The sequence below is a fragment of the Corapipo altera genome, unplaced genomic scaffold (assembly GCF_003945725.1).
Source record: "Corapipo altera isolate COAL_440 unplaced genomic scaffold, ASM394572v1 65, whole genome shotgun sequence".
In the NCBI taxonomy this organism is placed as follows: Eukaryota; Metazoa; Chordata; class Aves; order Passeriformes; family Pipridae; genus Corapipo; species Corapipo altera.
In genome coordinates this window covers 3467156-3489784 of record NW_020884891.1, presented here as the reverse complement: position 1 = coordinate 3489784, position 22629 = coordinate 3467156, and the positions used below count along the sequence as shown (strand labels likewise).

General features: G+C 37.0%; 1 long non-coding RNA gene across 2 annotated transcripts in view; it reads left to right on the top strand.

The window, feature by feature from the left end:
- The window catches only part of LOC113948100, a 71592-nt gene extending 52786 nt beyond the window's left edge, over positions 1 to 18806 (top strand). For both annotated transcript variants that reach the window (XR_003527998.1, XR_003527997.1), the window contains one exon: positions 18340 to 18806. This is a non-coding gene — a long non-coding RNA (uncharacterized LOC113948100). The remainder of the gene's footprint in view (positions 1 to 18339) is intronic.
- Positions 18807 to 22629: the final 3823 nt, after the last annotated feature.

Genomic DNA, 22629 nt, shown 5'->3' with positions numbered 1-22629 from the left:
CAGCGGCAAAAGGTGGTGTTCAAAGACAGGGAAAGTGTTTGGAGCCTGTTCTTTTGTTTACTCAATTGGGAAGAAACTCCTTACCTTGAAGTAACAGGAAATGAAAAAGAGTTTGGTTGTACCATTTTTATTACACAGGGCTTCAATCATGTAATCAATTTTGGGAATATAAATAGTTATGGACTGAAGTTACTGTTTTATTTTTTTAGCGTTTTGTCCCAACTGTTAGTAAAGAAGGGGTCTAGATAAAATTAACTATTTTCTTATTTCTGTTGTGCTAGGAATTGCTCAACCCAACACTATGTATGTGTATAAACACATCTTGCACATGAAAAAGACAACAGTTGTTTCAGGAAGCATCTTAATTCGGTAGAATCTTGAGGAAGAGATGGTACATCACATGTACAACTCTGTGTCATCCCTACAAGGGCAATTTGAGACATTAGTAGATGAATTCTCTTCTGTTTTCTCCTCTCTCTTCCCGTGGGAGAGGAACATGGCTTGATTCTGTTTCCTGCCACGTGGGAAAACCCCAAACCAGACCACAGATTTACCAGATAACTGTACAAGTATAAAGCAAGTAAAAGGTGCAACTATTGTGAACAGAAGGTGCAAAGATCAACACAAACATGAAACTGCTCCTCTCCTATTACACTGGCATGAAAAGAGATGCAGATTTTTGCACATTTGCTCCCAAAATCTAAGTGGCCCACTGAGAACTTTAAAATGCTGGCATAACTGCACTAGGCTTTAATTAAGTATACCTGTTTCTATAGCTCCTGAAGCTTTTCAGTTCCACAAAAAGATTAGGAAAAAAAAGTCTTATGGCTGAAAATAAAACTAAGATTTCACTAAAATACTGGTTGATCAATAGTGCTGTAAGAGTTGTGGGTGTGTAATCACATATCCACAATCATATGCTTATGTCTAAAGTAAAAGTTACAGGCAAACTCTGGGCCAGAATTTTTTCCAAGATTAGTTTCATCAGAAAGTGGCAATTTATTAAAAGGTTTTAAGAAAAGGTCAGTTTCTGATAAAGCTTCAGAAGAGAAGTTATTTCAGGTCCAGCGTGATTACCTGATAATGAGAGACCTAGCAGGCTGCTTCTTATGGCATTCATTAAGGGGTGAGAGAAGCAAGATCTTAGGTCTGATTTAATGGCTATTCCTGTCTTCTCCCTCAGAAAACTTCAGGTTAGAAGAAATACAGAAAGTGAGTAGAAAAAATAAATTATTTTTGCGTAGTTATCTTGCAGCATGAAACTTTTTACAAGGGCATGTGGTGCCAGGACAAGGGGAATGACTTCAAACTGTCAGAGAATAAGTTTAGCTTAGATATTAGGAAAAAATTCTTTACTCTGAGTGTGATGAGGCCCTGGCACAGACTATCCAGAGAAGCTGTGGCTGCCCCATCCCTGGGAGTGTTCAAGGCCAGGTTGGATGGGACTTGGAGCAACCTGGTCTAGTGGAAGGAATCCCTGTTTGTGGCACGGGGTTGGAGGTGGATGATCCTCCAACCCAAACCATTCTGTAATTCTTACTCCGGTCATAGTCCTACCTGAGTGGAACCCCTCCCTCAATTCTATCACTAACTCCTCAGTCAGTTGCTTTACAGCAGTTTGATTTTCAATATTGCCTCTTTGCCAGTGCAAGTGATCATTTCGTGAATGGATAGGGAAGTACCCAGTGAAGACCAGGATCACCGACCCTGACATAGCCATACATGTGAGTCTTAGGTGGCAGCTTCTTCCACATTAACTGTGAAATGCCTTCCCCTTCCCTTCCTTGGTTTATTCTGTCCAAGCAGATTTGCTCTGTACATGCTGAAGTTGGGAGTTCTGAACACTCTCAAACTTTTCTTGTGGAATCAAAAGTAAAATCCCCTGTTTTTGTGTGTCATTACAAAAATTCTGTTTGTGACTGGAGAGAGCACCACTGTTTCATTAAGGATGCAGTCAGAGTCAGATGCCAGCACAGCTCGTTAGACCACTGGAGCAATGAACTCTTAGGCAAGAGGCAAATAATAGATTCAGATATAGATTTTTCTTTTATTTCATCTTTCTTAGATATCTTTATTTTCAGAGGGAATCATGTAATGCCTTTACACTGATAAAAGTCAAAGCAAAAATACTGGTAAAAGAGTTCAGTGGTGTTTGAAAGCAACTACTACAACTTTCCAGCATCTGAATTTCTGTCAAGTGTCTCCATGCATTTGATTTCTGCCTTTAGCAGCTGTTTCAAGTTAGAGGTCTTGACTTGTGTAATTTAGTACTGATTTGTAACTGGAATACATATGTGTTCAAATAAATATAATATCCAATTCAGAGGTCATAATTACCCTGTGTTCAGCTTCCCAATTACAGAGCTGCAGTCTCATTTACATTCAGCCCAGTTACCAGTGCTCCATCTTTTTCTAGAGACAAGAAGAAGGTGTCCTTATATTTAAAAATAAATTGTCTGATTTTCTGCTGAAGGAACAACAAATTAAACCAACTTTGCACTATAAATACTGTATAGTTTTTGCATCAGAAGGACTATGTGTTTATAGGGAATACTTTGGGGGGTATCTTAAGATATTATGAGTTTAACAATGACAAAAAAGTCCACATGGAGATGCTGAACATATCCAAGAGAGAGAATTGTAGTAGATTGCTTTCACAAAGGTGGCAGGGAGGCCATAACAAAGTGTTTCTTCTTAAGTGAAGGGGGAAATAAGTGCCACGATAAAAGCAGACCCAGATGCACGTTATTAGTCTTTGTGGCTATTTCCATGCTTCATAAGAACACAAAGCAAGACCAGTAACTAAAATCTATGCTGACAAGAGTTATAGAACTATGTGAAGCTGTCATTATCAAAACTTATGTAGGTCTCCAACCATGGTGTGGATAATTAGGAATTTGTAATATTTTGTATTGGTGCAAAAGCTTAAGCAGTGAATGGCAATATAGATTTATAGGCAAATACTATCAAAAAAGTGTTGGATTTTCAGAATTTTAAAAATGCCCATAGCAATGTAATTGATGGATGGATGCAATTTATTTCTTTTTAGGGTGGGATTTAAAGCTTTTTTAATCCTTTACTGCTGCTTCTTCATTCTTTCTGTCCACCTCTCTTGTATGTCTCAAACTAAAATACCACATGAAAGAAATACAAGTGTACATTTGTAATCCCTGTAACTGAATAGCTGCAGGGGACTTTAAAGGCCTCAACTTCTATTTTTTGAGTACCCAGATGATGGAGACATACACTGCATCAAGTCAGACTTCATAACCTTTGTCCCTCTCAAAAAAACAAGGAATCCTTCTAGAATATAAAATGGGCTTTGGCTGCAATGAGGTTTGGCAAGTGTTCCTGACTGCCACAGCACATTTGTAGCTAAACTGACAGTGCAGATTCTCTAAACATCCAAGCACAGCCAGGTTTAACACATCCTTGTTCTTGATGTTTGTAAATTAGTTTTGCTTCTCTCTAATAAAAATCCTTGTAGCAGAACCAAGTATTCAGCAATTCTATGACAGGAGACAGTATTATTTTGGAAGCACAGCTATTTTTTTTCAAATTATCTTGTTGACAGAGGAAAACCATGCTGGAGTCACTCAGAATGTTTCCTGCTACATGACAAAAAAAGACTACTCTATCACTTGCAATTTTAACAGGCTGTGCTTTTGTGGATGAAAGAACTTTATACATTGACATCTCGATGCCACTCACATCTTTATATCTCAAAAATATCAAACTACAGGTCAGTCCAGGAAAACAATTCCAGATCTGCTGAAGGCTCAAAAATTACCTTTTGTCTCAATCTTGACCAATCTTTGGGTTGACATCCTTCTCAGTCTAAAGGTTTAAACTGCTTCAAATTGTTGGTATAAATTTCCCATTACAACAGAAGGTAAAAACTAAAGATCATCATATGTGTTATATAAGATTTGAGCTCTACCTCTCTGAATTAGATTAAACTAAAATCAAATTGACATTGTTGGTTTAGTTTTAAGTGTTCTGCTGGTGAATTCCTGTTATGAAGCACTACAATTTAATACTAGAAAAGAAAACTACTCAAGCAGTTTATCTGCTTTCACAAAGACAGACAGAGCAGCAGAATTGCTATCAGTCATTTTTACTTAAAAACCTCTAAATTACTTTAAAGTGTGTAGAAACTTTATGCAAGTGTATGTCCAGTGACACTGACTGAAAAACAACTGACATGCAGGAGGGGCCTTGCCCCCCCCCTTCCAGCAGCCTTCTCAAAACCTGCAGTGTTTCCGCAAATGTGTGGTTGGCAGTTGTACCTGCACAGAGCAAAAAGAAATGCCTGTGGTTCCATAAATAGTGAGGGAAAAAAAAGAAAAAAAAAGGCCTTAACAGCCCCCCACCCCCAAATTCACACATTTCTGCAGCACAGCAAGAAACCCCCATCTCAACTGCATCTGCACACAGAGCAGAGGGAGATGGAGTGATATTTTTTTGTTTTGAAGTGCAGAACTTACATAAAAAGTTAGACATTCTGCAGTTTTGCCCCTTTTACATTATTTTAAGTGCGGTGTTGTTTTCCAGCACTCAAAAGAAAAGCTACTCTAAGCAATAGCCTTTCCAGGGAAAGTGCTGCAGCAATGCTCTGGAGTATAGATTCTGATTAGACTGTGGTGAGCCTTGCTGTCAGTAGCCTATTTGCTGGCCTCTCTTCAGAGACAAACAGGGATTTTACATCTGTGCTTTTCTCTAAAAGCAGTTAGTGACATGAAAAGATTTGATTTGTAAATGTCTAAGGCAATAGACTTCATCTTTATAGCACACAGAGAAAGGAAGTATGAAGCACTGAATTGCACAGCTGCCTGGAGAAGAACCACTCTCTTTTCCAAGATCACCGTTTATCAGACAGATGAAACAGGAGTATTTCTGTGAGAATTGCCTCAATAGCACTCCAGAATATATCTACTATCTCCTCAAGCATGTGCAGTTTTAATGAGTTTCCACCTGCCAACAAAATCTGAAGTTCTGCAAACTCCCTTGCCCTCCTGCTATACCTTTATTTCCACTTGTTAAAAACTTATTATTCAAGCACTCTGCTCTAACTTTATGTCGTGGGCTGAACCCACTGTATGAAGAAATCCATCAATAATGACTTTTTTTTAATAATTAAGAGTCAATAATAATAAAAATTTCTTAACTGAAAGAGTGATTAAGGATTGGAATGGGCTGCCCAGGGAAGTGGTGGAGCCCTGGATGTGTTCAAAAAACAAGTAGATGTGGCACTTCAAGTGCATACCTCTGTGCCCACTAAACCATGTCATGAATGTTGGACTTGATGACCTTGTAGGTCTTTTCTAACCTTAATGATTCTATGAATACACTTTGTATTTAGTAAGAATCTATAATTATCAGTAATCCCCCTTTGTTTTAGGGTGTGGGCACCTTAAAAAAATAGTGTATGTCAAGCTTTCTATGTCATGGAATATGTGAGGTATGACAAAAAGGACAACTACAGTGATAATATGCACAAACTCATGGTAACTTTTAGATATCTGCAGATGCAACCCCCAAAACCTTAGATAAAGAATCTCTTGGAAAATTGTACTTAGTAAAATTGCATATTTGGACAGTGGTAGCATGTTCTTAGTAGGACACGTGTATTATCAGCTGTGAAGTTCTAAATGGAAGATCATTTAAGGCATTAAAATGCTCTTTCTTTAACTCTCTGCAGATGCACTCAATGCACAGAAGGAACAGTGAGCATGCTGCTCTTAAATTCTCAGAAGTTCAGACATTGGGTGGGTGGGAATTCCATCTATATTTAGAAATGGCAAAGGATTTCAGTCTAAACTTCAGTAACTCTTATCCTTTATTGAAGTCAGTTATAGAAAACAACAAAGGGCATAAAATTATAGACAGAACAGTATTAATAATTAAAAAAATTATTTCAGCCACTAAAATTTAAAAAATGTATAAAACTTTTACACTGAACTAGACAAAGAAGACAACATTTTCCTTTAATAAACCCCTCCTAGATATTGATTGCTATTTCTCTTAGAAGAGTTTTGCTAGATATCTCAAAGAAACTGTCCTTTGAGCATAAAGCCAGTAGAGACCAATTAAATCACAGAACATCCTCCAGTAACTTACATTGGACAGCCAGAACTAAAATATTTTTAGTGCAGCTTAAAAAGTCAGAGCATTCTGAATTTCATACTCTGTTTGATCTTTCTACAGATAAATGGGTAGAAGACTCAGAAGAACTAGCATTTATTTGAAAAATTGCTTTTTATATCCAGTAATAAAATATGCAAATACATAAAGTCTTTCCCTATCCCATGTTTAAGTTATCTGAACCAGCTCCCCACGTATTTCTTTAGATTTTGAGTCAATTTTAATTAAATGTTTCACATCTCATGAAATCAAGAGAGACGTCTCAAAACTTCAGTCAAATATTTGAAGATAAATTTCACAGAAATACAGAACTTAAACTTGCATAAGTTACCTCTTTCAAAGAAGTTTTAAGCACCCGAGCTACTTAGAATGTTTAAAAAGTGAATCTTAGATTATGATATTGCACAGTGTCCAAGTTCTTCGACAGAGAGTTAGTAAGGCTGTAAGTCAGAAACATTTATTGTTTAAACAACCCTCTCTAATAAATGTTGGCTAAAATTGATTTTTTTTATGGCGTGTCATAAGGGTTTTTCACTAAAACATTTAGGTCAAAGTTGTCTATCAAGGCTCCAGTGTCCCATTTCTGTGCTTTTGAGGAGTCAGTCAGTATAAACACTGGACAGGGAACATCATCTGTACTCTACTGTACATTAGCCTATCTCTGGTTACTTTATGAATTGAACAGATTTAAGGAACTTATAATTTGACTCTCACTGACAAAACACAGCTAATCATTGGATGCTAATAATCTAACTCTTTCTATAGCAGCAGAAGAGTAGTAAACCAGGTCCCCGTCCCTCTGACCCAGGTGATGGTGGCAGTCTGACACTGTTAGTGGCTCATTTGTCTGCTATTGTCCAGCTCTGAATCCAAAAGATCATGTGGATGAATTCTTTTTCCTGTTTCTTAAATTTGATCCTTCCTATTGTGTTCTTTCCTGATCTTTATTCTACTTTCCCTAATGTTTATTTTGTCAACTGCAGTCTGAAAACCTCCTGGGTCCCCTACTTCTCCCTCCTGAAATTTCAGCCTCCTCTCGGCCCCTTTTACTCACCTTCATATCTGCAGTCCTCTCGAATCCTCAACCTTTAACTTCCATTTCTAAAATTTCTGCAATTACTCTCCTCCATTCCACCCCATTTCTCAAAAGCCCAGTCAATTGTCAGTGCAAAAAAAAAAAAAAAAAAAGTTATTTTTTTCCCTACAGTGCTGAAAAGTCTCGAGCTCTGACTGCACATCACAAAAGTCCTCTTATCTCCCCACTTCTGTGCTGTCAGCAAATACCATAAAATCTAAGCAATCTAAGCAAGCTTTATATCTCCATCAGGCACTGCTTCATGTCCTTTGCTGCTGTTCAGCTCTAAAACTAATGTTCCCAGACCAAGGTCACACTAGCTGTTGCTTTTTTGGGCTTCTGTCCCTTACTCACAGATCCTGCCGTATTTTTTTTCCCACTGTGTCAGCAGGGGATTACCAAGAACAGAAACTCCCAGCTCTTACCAAGAACCCTCTCCCTGCTCCCCTCCTTCCAGCTCGAAGTACCGTGGAGCAGCTGTTGCACTCCAGGATGGCAGATTTCCAGTCCTTTCCCTTCCCTGCATGCTCAGTTTGTCTGAAGAGCCAGTTCATTAAGAGTCTGGACGTGCAGGTGCTGTGTGAGAACAGACAATATCCAGCCTGCTCAGGCAAAAATAGTTGTGAAGGTCTTGCTTATATTAACATGTACCTGTGCAAGAATTAACTGAAGTTCTTAGTCTTGTGATTTAGAAAAGCTTTCATGGGGTCACCAAAGGCAGGGAAATGCTAAAGTCCATCAAATGTAGTTTCTGCAGCAAAGCCTAAATTTTCCAAACAATCAAAGGTTCAAGAGAATGAAGGGAAAACAAAAACAAAACTCAAAAAAGCGCAACAAAACAATGGTGTAGTACTTCCTTAAGTTAACTCTCAGACACCCTGCAACTACTTTGTCTGAAATAACAAATTAAACTAAAACAAAGCATTGCAGGGAATATATCTCTGTGTGGATGTGTGTCTAAAAATCTAGGAGAGACATTCAGAATGGAAAAATTCACATAGCTTCTTGGCAAAGCTAAGAGCTATTGAGAACTACTTGTTACTAAAAACATATTAGAAAACCTTACTGATGGCCATGCTGACATTCACATCTCAAATGTGTACACTATCAGGACAGCCAGCAAAAAATCTCTTCCTAATGGGGCTGTGTAGGCTGTGTACAGTAATCTGGGTCTACAGCTCTTGTGAAATGGAAGACTTCTCATTCCTAAATGGTGTTTTTGGGAAAAAAACCCAGAACCCTGAACCCCCTGCACAATCCCTTGTGTGTTTCCTTGACAAACAGCCTTTATTTGCATTATCTTTTCACAGAAAGCTCTCTGCAGCAGAATTGTAACACCCCCCCCGGGAAAATGCATCAGTTATTCTGTCCTCAGAGAGTACATTTATGCCATATCATTGGTACCTTAAAAGAGGTTGCTTATTGTCCTCAGGAGAGCAGTTCAGCTGCATTATCATGGCAGTGCCTGCTCCCAAATGCATTTTCATCCTCAGGAAGAGCTGATGATCATCCTTTTGTTGATAAGAAAATCAGAAGATTTTTCACAAACATTTAAATTCTACCCTACCAGAAATTACTTGTCAGTAAATGAAGTATCTTTGAGGAGCAAAGCATCATCAGCTTTTTTCTGGTGTCTGTGTTATTGGAAGGACAAGACACTGAAAGTTACTCACAGAAGTACAAAGAAAAAAAAAACAGTGACACAGTGAGGTAAAACTGGACATCCCAGAGCACTACTTCATCTGTGCAACATGAGCTGAGGAATGTTAAGAATATCCTGTGCTTCAATCCTTAAAAAAAAAATAAAAAAAGTCTGTGCCAGTCACTCCTGAGACCAAGGTAACTCAATAAACTAAGGCAAGTCAGGACAAGCTGAGTATTTTATACCCGAGGGGTATTAGACCGAGGGAGGATAGAAATTGAATCTGTCCTTCGTCCAAGTGCAATTGTGAGTGAAATTCACAATTTCACTGCTGCTTTTCAAGGTTACATTTGTCCTTATTCAACTTTATTAATAAAACAGGGGAAAACAGCTTCAGAAAAGACCAATCCCCAAAATATTCTAGTTTTAAAAATTATTTGAGAAGTATTTAGTGGGATATGGATTTCCCCTACAAAGCATCATGCAGGCTGTTGGAATAAAAATCCCTCATTCCACTTTCATTACTAAGGCAGAAAAGCAAAGCAAATGGGAATGGCTCTGTAACCATAGCAACATTTGCCATTATTATTTTTTCAAAGAATTTCTGAGGCACTACAATTTGGGTTCTGCATTTTGAGGATACAGTTTGTATCAAGAAAAGAATAAAATAACTTTATTTGGTTGCAGGTCCTTATGGAAACTTTTTAAAAGAAGTAATTTAAAAAAGAAGTTGCATTCAAATAGAAAAAGTGTAATTGCTTATACTTTTCCTAAATATGGAGCAAGACATCATAGGTAACTTTCAGGAGATAGTGTTTGGAAATTATTATTATGCATAAAAACATACTAATATAGAATGGTTAATTAAAAGAAATTTACAATAATGACAGGAAGTGTGGAAAAATAATTATAGTTTCCATATAGTATCCGCTCACTCAGAACATGTTATTTTTCATATCCATGAACATAAATTTCCTAGATGCTGTTGCTTGGGTCAAATACAAGAGGCTTTCTTCCTGGCTCCCTTCACCTTGCTGGGCACATTTAATCACAACTTATATTTGTTATGAGTAATTGTGCTCACAATAGCTTACAAGCACAGCCAGTTCTTTTATCAGAACTCCTCAACCTTCGATTTTACAATTAATACTCATTGTTTATGAAAGTTCATAGTCAGAAATAAAGATACAGTCATAAAGTAACACAAAAAGTATTTAAAATATAGAAATTCTAAATATTTCAACCTATGGGGCTATATGAACTTATTCTTTACTATTCCAATATTCCAAACAGCTCAGATAAGCCAAAGCTACTGTACCGAGATTCTAGGAGATCCACTGGATCTCCTTCTAATACCTAGACATGTATGGGCAGAGAGGGAAGGGGACAGAAAGAGACTTACTTACTGAAACAGATTCTATTTTATCAGTAGGAAGAGTAGTGGAAGGAAAAGGACAGTGACCAGCAATTGGAAGACATTCAAATGCAGGTAGAAAAGTCCTTGCTCAGGTTACTTTATCTACACATTCCATTTTTATTTGCAAAGTGAAATAGTACAATAATGACATATTACAGTCAGTAAGGGACTCAAGTACCACCAAAATGGCAATCATAAATCCATGACAAATACTGCCTAGAGATCCTTACATCCTGGAGCAACATCTTGATAAAATCTTGCATCCAGTTTCTTTTTCCTTTCTTTACTTTCTTTAACATTTCTTGTTATTGCTCACAATTAGGAATGTTCTTCTAAGCTTAAGGTGGTCAATTTTTTGTGATTTATCACCCAATAAAGGTAAAGCATTAGGATTTTATGTAAATGGTATGTTGCTCCCATAAGGTAGCTGTTCTTTAGGCAAAACTGAGCTATCAGTTTTTCTCTTGGATACATGAGAATTTATATCTCCTTTAAGGACTAATCTGTGTTATATGGAGCAAGATTTATATGGATTTACATGAAGGTCATGTTGGCAACAAGAGAACTAGAATTCCTGAGATATAACATACTTTAATGCATCATGCCAAACGAGGAAAATGTCCTTTCAAATTTTTATGAGAATATATCAGAAAAGAAAACATGATAAAACTGTGCATGGAGCTGATAGAATTCATTTGTCCTGGCAATTTCAAGCAAACTGAATATTTGACTTCAAATGAACATAGTATGAGTGCCCATACACTGCAGGCACTCATGCAAGGAGAGAGGATATTCCACTTTGTGATCCTGATCTGGGCAAAGTGGATGTTTTAAGAATTGACCAAAAGAGCCCATTTATTATATTGAGGTTTGATCTGCTTTAATGTGTTCCAGTTCTAAGCTCACTAATTCACTTCAGGCAAAAAGTGACTATTTAAACTGTTCTGTCCAATTCTGTCCAAGACACAAGAGAGAATTTGCGTGAATTGCTTCATCAGCAGATTACTGGTGCATGGCAGTGTAATCTCCAAAAAGAGAACAGCAGCAAGCAGCTGCAGCTGAGAACCCTTTTTCCTTGCACAATTACCTCTGGAAGATATTCATCCACTGCTTTACTCCCTGTGAGCATCCACTGGAAACAGAGCAGAGATGAGATGATGTTTTTGAGGAACCCCTATGGCAGACCTAGCTATCTGGCCTTCTGGCAAATCATCTACCATGTCATCCTACTTCCCATTGCAATCTCATCCTCACGATAAATATCAGCAAGGTTACTGCAACTACTTGACCTAGAAAATGACAGATGTACTGACTGAAATCACTGTCCATGTTTGTTTGTGTGTTAACAACAGGATTTGGTTCCAACAGGGAGTCAACACCTCTAGAGATATTGCTGATGGCAAAAGCAAAGGGTCCTCCCTGGCATGCCAGTAATTTACTGTGATTTTTCATCACAGTTTTCACCAAACCCCGGCCTCTTCCAGTGCTTTTCCCAACAACATCATCTCTGTGCTGCTCTGAGAGAGTGGACAGAGAACACTTTGCCACTACAACAGAATGGACTGTACATAGAATGTTTTGCAGGACAGAATCCTGATGGCCCCTGGCTCAGTTCTGCTTAGTTGCTTGTAACCAAAATGTTTGCGCAAGTTTTTTTGCAACCAGTGGCTATTTCATCTGCTACCAGTCAGCAAATTCTGTTTCCATAATGTCCTTGAGGTGATAAACAATCACTCTTTCAATTATGCAGCAATGGCAACTTCCATCATAGGCTCATCACATATCAGCTTGTTTGTATCAGATCTTCCTCTCCTCAGGTTTGTGATTCTTTACCCATTTTAGTAGTATCTGGTAATAATCTTCTCCTTTTCTTACTGCATTAATTTTTCCATAAGTCGTAAGACGGCTTCTTGCAAGGAATGTTAGCAAAGGGAATTCCAAGATTTTAATCAACAGGAGATAAACTCACAATATCACTGTGACTGAACACTTTCAATTTATGACTATACTGCAGCTTCATGCAGTGTCTGTGTTATATTTCACGTATATTAGAAATGTAAGCAACTAGAAACATGCACACAACTCACTAAAATAACTTGTTTTCTTGCTCGTCTAACATTTAAAACTTTAATTTTATACTATGTAGGAGGCCAAGTATGTATCTCTTACTTTTTTTAAAAATGCATGAAGGCCACGATGTTTTGCCACAATGACAAGTTTCAGTAACATCTGAATAACTCAGGGATTTTTCAAACTTCAAAATCTTAATTTGGATGAAGAAAAAAATTAGTCCAAGACTGGCTTATTTAAAAGCTTCTGGAAGTAATTGTTTACACTTGTAAAACAATTTAAAATTATAAACTCTCAAATTACATAAGAAATCCAAACCACTCAACACTCAGGTAAGACTTTAGCAAAAAAGGATCTTTCAAATATGATTTTTAGCACAATTATTTAACTAAACTTATCCGAATCAAGTAATGTATATTTACCAGAGAGAACTGAGTAATCTAAATGCCAAAGCCTGCTAGTATATCAGTTCTCCCAGCACATGACAGATTTTCAGAATCATCCCCTCACTTATTTTCAATAGGAACAATTTTGTGCGAATCAATCACAGAAATCTTCCTAAGTGATGCCTATACAGACACTACGTTGCAATTTATAGAACACTGCATTCAAAAAGGCAATAGTTTTTTTTTTGTTTGTTTGTTTTTTTAAACTTTATCCCTCTTCTTAGTTTAAAAGAGAGACACTAGATAAAGAAAAATACCAGTGTTATTTGTGAAGGAGCTCTTAAAATATCCTAGAGACATATCAAAGGCGAAAAGAAAACCCCAGACCCACCTTGAATAAGAGTCAAGATATTCATTTAGTAGATTCAGAAGAAAAAACACAGTTGAAATATGAACTTATTTGGTGTATTTTATTATATGGCAGATCAGCTGGAAGGAAAGTAACAAAGAAAGCAGAGGACAAGGTAAGAGTGCCTTCCTTCCCTGCAACAACAGCTCCTTAGCTTGTAACAACACTTATTGTGCTTCATTTTAGATGGGAAAGATACTTAAAAATCTATTTATATCAAATCACAATTGATTTAATGAACATTAATCAGATGCAGAACACTATGCCAAAATATTATATTGTTAATTAAAATAATTCACTACAGATAGAAAAGCCACCTCATTTCTTCAAACTACCTGTTAAAAAAATACACCTGACCAGAGATTTGAGTCTGCACAGGGCATGATGCAACAGAACCTAAGGCTTATAAGGGGAACAAGGTACCTTGAATTTCTTCTTTTTAATCTTTTTCTTTTGTGCATGATCCAAACATAAATGACTCTGTGACAGGTAGACACAACAAACTGTTAGGTCTATTGTGCTAATCATCTGCAAATTAAACTGTAGTAAACCCAAAATAAGTCTCCATGCTAAAGTTGTTAAGACCTTCTCTATCAATATCCTGCAGAAAATGAATTATACAATTATACCTCAGTGCAAACTGTAATGACTACAAATTACAGCAGTAATTGTATTATACAGCAAAGTGATTTGATTCATTGCTTACAAGGCATAATTAATAAAATGAAATAAGATTATCTCTATATTCCATCTTTAGAGTCTATTTTTCTGAGGAGTAGTTTGTTGGCGGTTTTTACCCAACATCTCACTACTCTGACTGCCAGAAATATTTAATGCATTTTTTTGTGTGAAAGTCGTTGAGCATCATCTTAAATTACTCAGATGAGTCTGGTAGGGTTTGTAAAGAATCAGGATGCATCACTACTCCCAGGAGATGAAATAAAGAGATAAACAGAGATAAATAGAAGGTAATCTTGTATGCAGAGAGCTCTTTAAGGGTGTCTGTTGATGAGCAAGGGCAGGGAAATGACTGAAGCAGATTACATTTGCATTTCTGTTAGGTGACAGTTCATTTTAATTTCATTGATTGTGTTTCAGTTAGGATAACAAAATAGCCTTTATTATTTCCCAGGGGAAAAAGAAATAGAAGGATAGGCCAGGCTGGGGTGACACCTCACAGTCCCAGCTCCCCACACCAAACAGGAAGAAATTAGGTTTGGCAGAAAAGCCCCTCTGAGCAGCCCTCTCCCATGGGACTGTAAAAGCTGAGGTAACAGAGGAACATCCGTAAGGCAGCCTAAACTGCTTGGTCTAGAGCTCACAGGAATGACATTCCATCTTCAGGACATAAGCAAAGGCCTCCCTGTTTAATATCCAGTCACCTGTACTGAGCTCAGTGTTGGCAGAGCAGCAGAGACATTTTTTTGCAAAACACTGACATGTCAAATTTGGAAGCAGTGTTGAACAAGAAACTGTAAAACTGAAAGAGAATAGAGAGAAAAATATCTTTACTCTGGACTGTAGGAAACTTATTAAAGGTTCTTGATAATGACAGGATGAGTGGAGATGATTCATTAATAGCACTCCCCAAAATCCTTCATATTGTTGCCAATATTTCTCTTAAATCCTGCTTTATTCTGTTAAGATATTTTTACGTACCAAGAGGTGATCAGCTAAGAATAACAAAGAGGGTAACATATGCAATACTTTCCCTCTGTGTCCTAGTGTGCCTCTCTGTTCATTTCAACCAAAGATTTTTTTGGGATTCTGTTACTGGGTTTGATTTTGTTGTTAAAATAAATGGTCTTGCTTTTGTAAGCCTCCACTAATCTCCTCATTGCAGAAGTTTTTTCAGTGGCTTCCAGCTAGATCTTTCTGTTCTTAAGGACAATATTAAATAACACAGCTGCCATGGAATGCAGTTATCCTCATGCTGCAGTCAAATGAAGGAAATTTGTGAGCTCCTGTATTTGGGAAGAAAAGGCTCACAGATACAAAAGGTTTAAGAGTTCTCTGGTTGCTATTTTGCTCAAAAGAAAAAAGGCTATTAATTTATTATTAGAACAATCTCCTTAATCAAAATGCTGATTCAGCTTGCTATTTATTAGATGATTATAATGAAGTCTATGAAAATCAGGAAAGAAGCCAGAACAGCAATCAACTCTATTTTGCAATAAACTAAAGAACACCTGGTGCTTTGCAACTTTGTCCTTTGACATGATCTGTCAAAAACAATTTTAACCATCTTCAAACAAGTATGTTGGTCACCAGAAGCTATGTTAGTTTACCTTTATTTTTCTTTACTGTGTGTTTGATAATATTAACACTACTATATTAAAATGTTATTATGAAATTCCAGTGAAAAGCCTGAATTTCTGAATGCTTGTATCTCTCCCTAACAGTCTCTGCAGTTGCTCTCAAACAAGGAGAATAATCTGGATGTCAAATATTTGACAAGACAATTTGAGCAGAAGTAGGTAACTGTGGAGCCAGGAATTATTTTTAATAATTGATAACACTTCATATAGTGAAACTACATATAAAAAACATACTTTTCAGCCCAAGAATAAAGTTAATAAACCCTTAATTTTATAAGGATTCTTTCTTCTCACCTTGCATCATGATCTTAAAAATGCATTACTGCTGTAACTCATATTTTTATGCAAATGAAAGGGGGTTTTGGTTGGTGTTGCTTTTGGTTTGTTTGTTTTTAGTTTTTTTTTTTTTTTAAAAAAAAGACCCTTCCTATTTACAGGTAAGTTACCATCAATTGTGATTTAATTGATCACTGACAGAAGTTCTTTATGCATGTGCAGTTCAGGAAGAAATCTTTGTTTATTGAATTTTGATTACAGCTGTGTAGTAGCAGGAGATGTATATTCACATAGCAGTTTTTTTCTCATTTTAATAAAAAAATTAGATAAAGAGAAACTGTTATTTAGAACATTATTGCAGGTCTTCCCATTTCCATCCCAAGAATCACAGCTTTTTTTCCCTTCTATTCAGTAAGCCAAAAACATAACATGCATTCACACATACACAAGAAAAAAAAGTGAAAGGAGACTGGAACATTCTGATAAAAAAAAAAATCAAGGCTTTCAAGTCATGAAAATGACTGCTATTATAAAAGTTGACATTATAAAGCAGTCTATGAGTGCTAGACTCTTTTTATTTAATATACATTCTAAACCCACTAATCTTAGAAAGTATTTTATCATTAACACAGAAAGCACAGCCTTCAGTTTTTATACTTGAATATTAAGACCAAGAATTTGATATCACTGCATTCAAAGCTTTTCATTTATTCTCCCAAACACAGCTGTGTTAACTTCCAGACACCAAACACAAAAGGTTGAAAAACTCCAACTACTTTAATTATGAACATATCTAAACATCTTGGTGATGTAGAAGAGGGAGTCCCAATGCATTACGGGAAATCATTCTTGTAGGCTTAAAAAAAGCTTGTAAGGGAAGAAAACTTTTTAAGTGCAAAATTGTTTTATGGTTTATTAAAATGATCAACTATGGGTGTTTGCTATAAAATGTACTGATTTTAAAAGGCACATTTGAAAATTTAAATAGAAACCAAAAATTCCTAGTAAGATCTTTACTTTGTCCAAGTGAGAGAGAACTTTTCTTCTCTCATTGAAAGCAGCATCACCATTTTGTATATTTTGTACACTGTTTTTTTGCAGGACTAAGTTCAAATTAACTGAGTGCAGACAGAGCTGAGTGCACTTTTTGCACCTGAAGTAATTTAGCTTTCTAACGTGTATGATTTTTGACAGCAATGTAAGAAACTGAACAAACCCTCAATAAACCAACCAGCCCCAAAACTCTAACTTGAATTGCTCCTTCCTCTCAGTAGCTCTGCATAGTAGTAATTGGCACAGGAATAGCTCTACTCCATTAAAGTTTCTTCTTTCGTAAGACAGAGATGAGAATACCTCTGAACATAATTCAAATAATTGACTGTCTGCATCTATTTTTGTTGATATATGTCAACTAACAAAGCTGTTATTTAGCTAAAGCAATTGCATTGTACCAAAAAATGCTAACCAGAGCAGTACTGAACATGAAATACTTCCTTTTGTTGACATTACTGTGGAGGTATTTTCTCCATTTCAAAACAATGCAGGTACTCTTCAACACCAAAAAGAAAATCAAGTAAATATACCTGCAAGCAAGGTAGATTTTAGGCACTGTGACATGCAATTATACATCTTACTACTTTTCAACTTCCAGTTTTAGGGTAATGAAAAATCAAAGTCCACTGAATTACACCATGCAGACTTCTAGACTGAGATTCAATTAAATAATCCATGAAGTAATTCTTTTTCAGAGCTTCTAAAAAAGAAGTATAATCAACAGGGTGTAGAGTTATTGAAATAATGAAAGTCAACAGCTCTGAGTCATGGCACAGGATCAGAGCTACCCTGGCATTTCTGTGTGTACAAGCATATGTTAGAAAGTGCAATGCAAATGTCTTTCAGTATGAAAACCTTAATATTATTTTACTTTTCACTGTGAAGCTAGCAACAATTTTGATATACTCATCAGCATAAAGAGATGCTCTCTGTCTTTGTTGTGAGGCCCTGGCACAGGTTGCCCAGAGAAGCTGTGGCTGCCCCATCCCTGGGAGTGTTAAAGGCCAGCTTGGATGGGTCTTGGAGCAACCTGGTGTAGGGAAAGTGTCCCTGTTCGTGGCAGGGGGTTGGAACCAGGTGATCTTTAATGTCCCTTCCAAACCAAATCATTCTGTGATTCTATGATTCTTTTTTTTTAACACCCAGTGATGGAAATAGTGCAGCTTTTTTCTGTTCCCTGCTTCTTAATTTCCAGATTTTACCTTGAATTCTATAAGCCTTAGGTGACTATAACTTATTCTAATGCATTTCATTTGTAATAGTTAAACCCACAATGCTGCTTCTTTGACTGGCTGTTTCTAAATCTCAGTTAAAGCACACTTGTTCTGGTATTTCAGGGATATTTAGCTGTTACATGTCAAAAAAAATGACTAAAACCACAAGATAGTGAAACCATCACAACCATACATCCCTCTCTAGAGCCAGATAAGGAGGTCCATATTTTCTACATTCTTCTGAGTGAACACACTGTTCCTTGAGCACAAATTGGACCTCCCAAAGCTAATGCACTTCCTAAGGCATAATCCCCACCTTTTTAATTTGCTTTCAGATAAATTCCTGTACAAGCAAGTCTCGACATAACAAAGCCCTTCATCAAGATGAAGCTGCTTCATGAGCTTGAATTATTACACTCTCAGCCCTGCTGTGAAATCAACATGAAGAACAGGACAGTGTAGCACATCTGTGGAGAATCTGCATCTCTGCATGACTTCACACATCACAGCACCTCCTGAGATACTATTACTCTCCTGCCAATATCAATACACCACGAGGAGGTTTCCCAGCGAGCTGTGGTGCACTGGTCAGACCTTTGGTCAGGTCCAGAACTGCGCTGATGTTTTTTTGCTGACCAGTCTGTCAGACAATGTCTGTGTCTGTGGCACCTCTGTGACACCAAGCCAACAGTGCTGACCACACCTCATGTCTCACAAAGCCTTCACTGTGCTGAAGACCCTTGAATGTTGATGATTTTCTTTGGGTGCTGATGATTATTTTTGCCTCTTGCCAGCTTTTTTTTCCTCCTTCATTTTCTTCATTGTTTTCTGCAACAATTGAAAAGGCTGAACAAAATAAATACAAAAATATGTTACACTAGCACTAAACACTGGTCAACTACTTGCACTGATTAGACAAAGCCAATACAGTTGAATTTGAATTTCACTGGGAATCTAAAACTTAAATGTACAGAAAACTGTGGTGATACGTGCTTTATTTTTAAGTGTTTGCAAAAAAAAGCCATAACTTTATCAAACATTATAAACACTTTCACTGCTGACAACCCTCTTCAAACATCAACTACTGTAATTTTCCACACATTTACATAATACTGGCTGATTAAGCCGTCAGAATTTTCATTGCTGCTTGCTGCAGAAATCAAAAATAAAAACAGTTTTCAGTGGTTTGCCCTCTTAAGATTCTGACACTAGAGTGTAAGAAACAGTAAAATGGCTAATCTGAAGCATGTAGGGGAATATTCTCCTCAGTAACTAATTCCCTTATTCTCACATAATTAAGCTGCTTTTCCCCAGTATATAATCTGCCTCAGATGCCAGCAACCCACTTGACAACAACCCAATCCATGGGTCTGCAGCCCTGCCTGAGAAGATCTCTGAATGGACATCCTCTTTCTTCATAATTTTTACTCAACTACAGGGTCTCTTACCTTGACAATTTAATTCTCACAGGAACTACAAAGCCTCAAGGTCTGAATTGTCTGGGAACCCAGAGGGCTGTTACATGAACAGAGTTCTCCCCTGTGTTATTTCAAAGTAATGTGATGTATTTCCAGTCTGTCAGACTTGTCTGTTCTGGGTTATATTGAAGCAGCGTTGATATTCATCTCAAGATGCATATGGTAAGATATGTTATCGTATGGGAATACAAGATTTGTAACAAAAATTACCATGTAATTATCTTTATTTCATTGTCATGCGGTTTCCTCTCAAAATAATACATATTGTCTCACATCTCTTTAACTTCCACAGTAAGACCAAAGTTTTGAAGCTGAAAGGGAGGTCAACAGAGAACTACCAATAATACAGAACATCCATACAACCTAAGAAATACTCTGCAGTGGGTAAAAGAGTGGTCTGAATTCCATTCCTTTCTGTAGAAAAGGGTATGTAAAAAAAATTTGCTCATGAATACTTTTGAAAATAAAATTTTTTAAGTATCACAGAAAGATAAAAGTGATCAACTCATTCCCTATGAAGTCATCCCATCTGGTTCCAATGCACATTAAATTAATCCAGGACAATACACCCCCCCCCACACACACACGTACCAGTTTAACACTATTTCAAAAAGGATTTTTAATAATCCACAATAACCAACCATTAAAACATTTGCACTAAAGCTTCCCATGCAATTTCTCTGTTGTCATCTTAATACTCATTTATGGTAATATCCACAGAGTAGAAAGAAATCTGGTAAACAAGAATAGGGATGTTATTTTTCATCTGAAAAAGGTACAGAATGCACTGTGGTAGAGCAGGTTGCTTCCACCCTGATTTACAGATAATCTGCTTTCCTCTTTAGAAGCTCTCTTTTGACTTCAGGGGAATTAATGCTACTGTCATTATGCTTACTGTGAAGTGTTAATCTCTATGCTATAATGAGAAAAGGTGCTGCTATAATTTAGTATTTCATCTTTATCCAAGCTACACCAGTTTTTTCCCTTATACTTCTACTGTTCATTCTGAAAGTCAAAATGTAGTAGACACTTTTCCATCTTTTATAGATTTGGTCTAATATCACAGAAATTATCAGAAAACTTCAACTTTTAATTGGAATCTGAGTAAAACTGTGCACTGATATGCAAATATTTCCTTTGATCTGAAAAAAAGCAAATAGCCCATTACTTGTAATTCTGTATTTGTCCGGTGAAAATGACCTGTGTCATTTGAGCTTTTTGGTTGTTTTAGTTCTTGTGTTAGTGGCAGGGATGAGATAACTGGAACTGGAAAGAAGGAGGGTCAGACTGGTCATCTGGTGAATGGAACCCTGTACTAAATCCTTACTGTTCATAAAGCTGAAATTAGAGTTACATCACTTCAGAAATTAAATATCATTGTACAAATGGCTATATGCTAATGTACTGTAGTGAAGATTTTGGTGAACTGTCCCATCTCTGCAATTATAAAAAGGAAGCTAAAATTACTTTGTCATGACCAGAAAAGAACAGGTGTATCTTTACAAGAGAGTTTTTCAGAAGGAATACCATACTTTTGCTCCTATTTCTCAACAAATTTTGTGCGTCTTGAGTCATTAAGAGTTATAAAAAATGCTTTCAGCGGAAACAGAAAAGCCCACATGATTTGGTTAGTTTTAATTGTAGCAAGTTCTATTTATTTCTTCAAGAATCCAGAGGAAGTAGAGGTTGAAAATGAATGACAGAATGTTCCCTTCGAAATACAAGAGCTATCAGGTGTGTAATAAGGGCTCAGGGAAGCAAAGCAATTATGCAAAATTCAAAGGCAACTGGAGAACATAAACAGTTGGTATAGGAGTGAGAAGGGGAACTTGATATTCCATGCACGAGGAGTCTTAGGTGGTCATGGAATTTCAGGCAGTAATGGTGGATGAAAGACAGGACACCAAAGCACAAAGGAATTCCAATGAGCTCAAATAGGGATCAATCAGGCTCAAGGGAATGTAAGACACTTCAGAAGACTATGAGTGGTTTAGTGGTCTGTATTTCTCTTTTCCCCAGCCTATCCTATTAAACTTTTTTCTAAGACTTTTTCCCTTGCCCCATTTCATTGAAAAAAAATACTCCTTTTCCCTTCCTGGACCTTGTAAAACCACTCCCAACATGTAGTCCGAGCAGCCTTGTTGTCTCCATCCTCTTCTAGGATCCAGATCAATCTTTCCTGCTGCTGTCCAGCAAGAAGCAGTCCCCTTTGCCCTCCACAGCAGCATTTCAGACAAACTCAGTTTTCCTCTCTCACAGCTTCTGGGAACAAACGGGTAAGAAGGAAGAGGATGGAGCAAGTTCTATCCTAGGAAACAGGAGGGATAGACAGTAAGACGTCTCTGCTCCTTCTTTTATCTGGGAATAGCATCTGCTTTGCAGCAAGGTGCTACCTCATGGAACAACAGACTTCAGCAAACTCTACAGCTCAGTCCAGCTGGATCTGCAGAAACCTTGCCTGTGTTGTACAGGTACTTTCTGCTTGTTATTAAGAGATGCTAAAATGGCTTGTGTGAGTTTGAGAACATGTCAACACACTCCATTCTTTCTTTGTTTACCTGAATACATTAATTCTTTCCAAGCTTTAAAAGGCTAAAGCAAGATTAACTGTGATGGGGATGAGAGGACAGGCTCCAAATGTGTTAATATTATTGTAGGCATCAAGGTGTCTGTACAACATTGATGAATTATTTCTAAAAATAACAGATGTAGGTAATCAATCTTATATTTTGGTCAAAAGGATAAGCTTCTCCCAACCCAGATATGGATTGCTTACAGTAGGACTATGTTTTAAGAATGCTAAAAACTTTTTCAGTCAGTCCAAACTGTGGTCACAGACACCTTGAGGCTCGTGCAACAAAAAAGGATTTTTTTTGGTTTTGATGTATTTACTTCTCTTCCTCCTTTAAGTGCTGCCTGTTACTCACCTTCCACAGTCATTGCTGTTCTTACTTCTGTGATTGTATTTTGCAATTATCTTTTAAAATATCAAATAAATAAGGGTTAATTTTTACAGCAGGAGCACCTCACAAGCAAGAATATAGGCAAAAAAAGGGGAAAAGAGAGAATGATGAGCAAGTGATGAAAGTAGTGATTTTCCAGTTGGTTGTAACACTGATATAATGGCTGTAATAGAAAGAAAGCAGA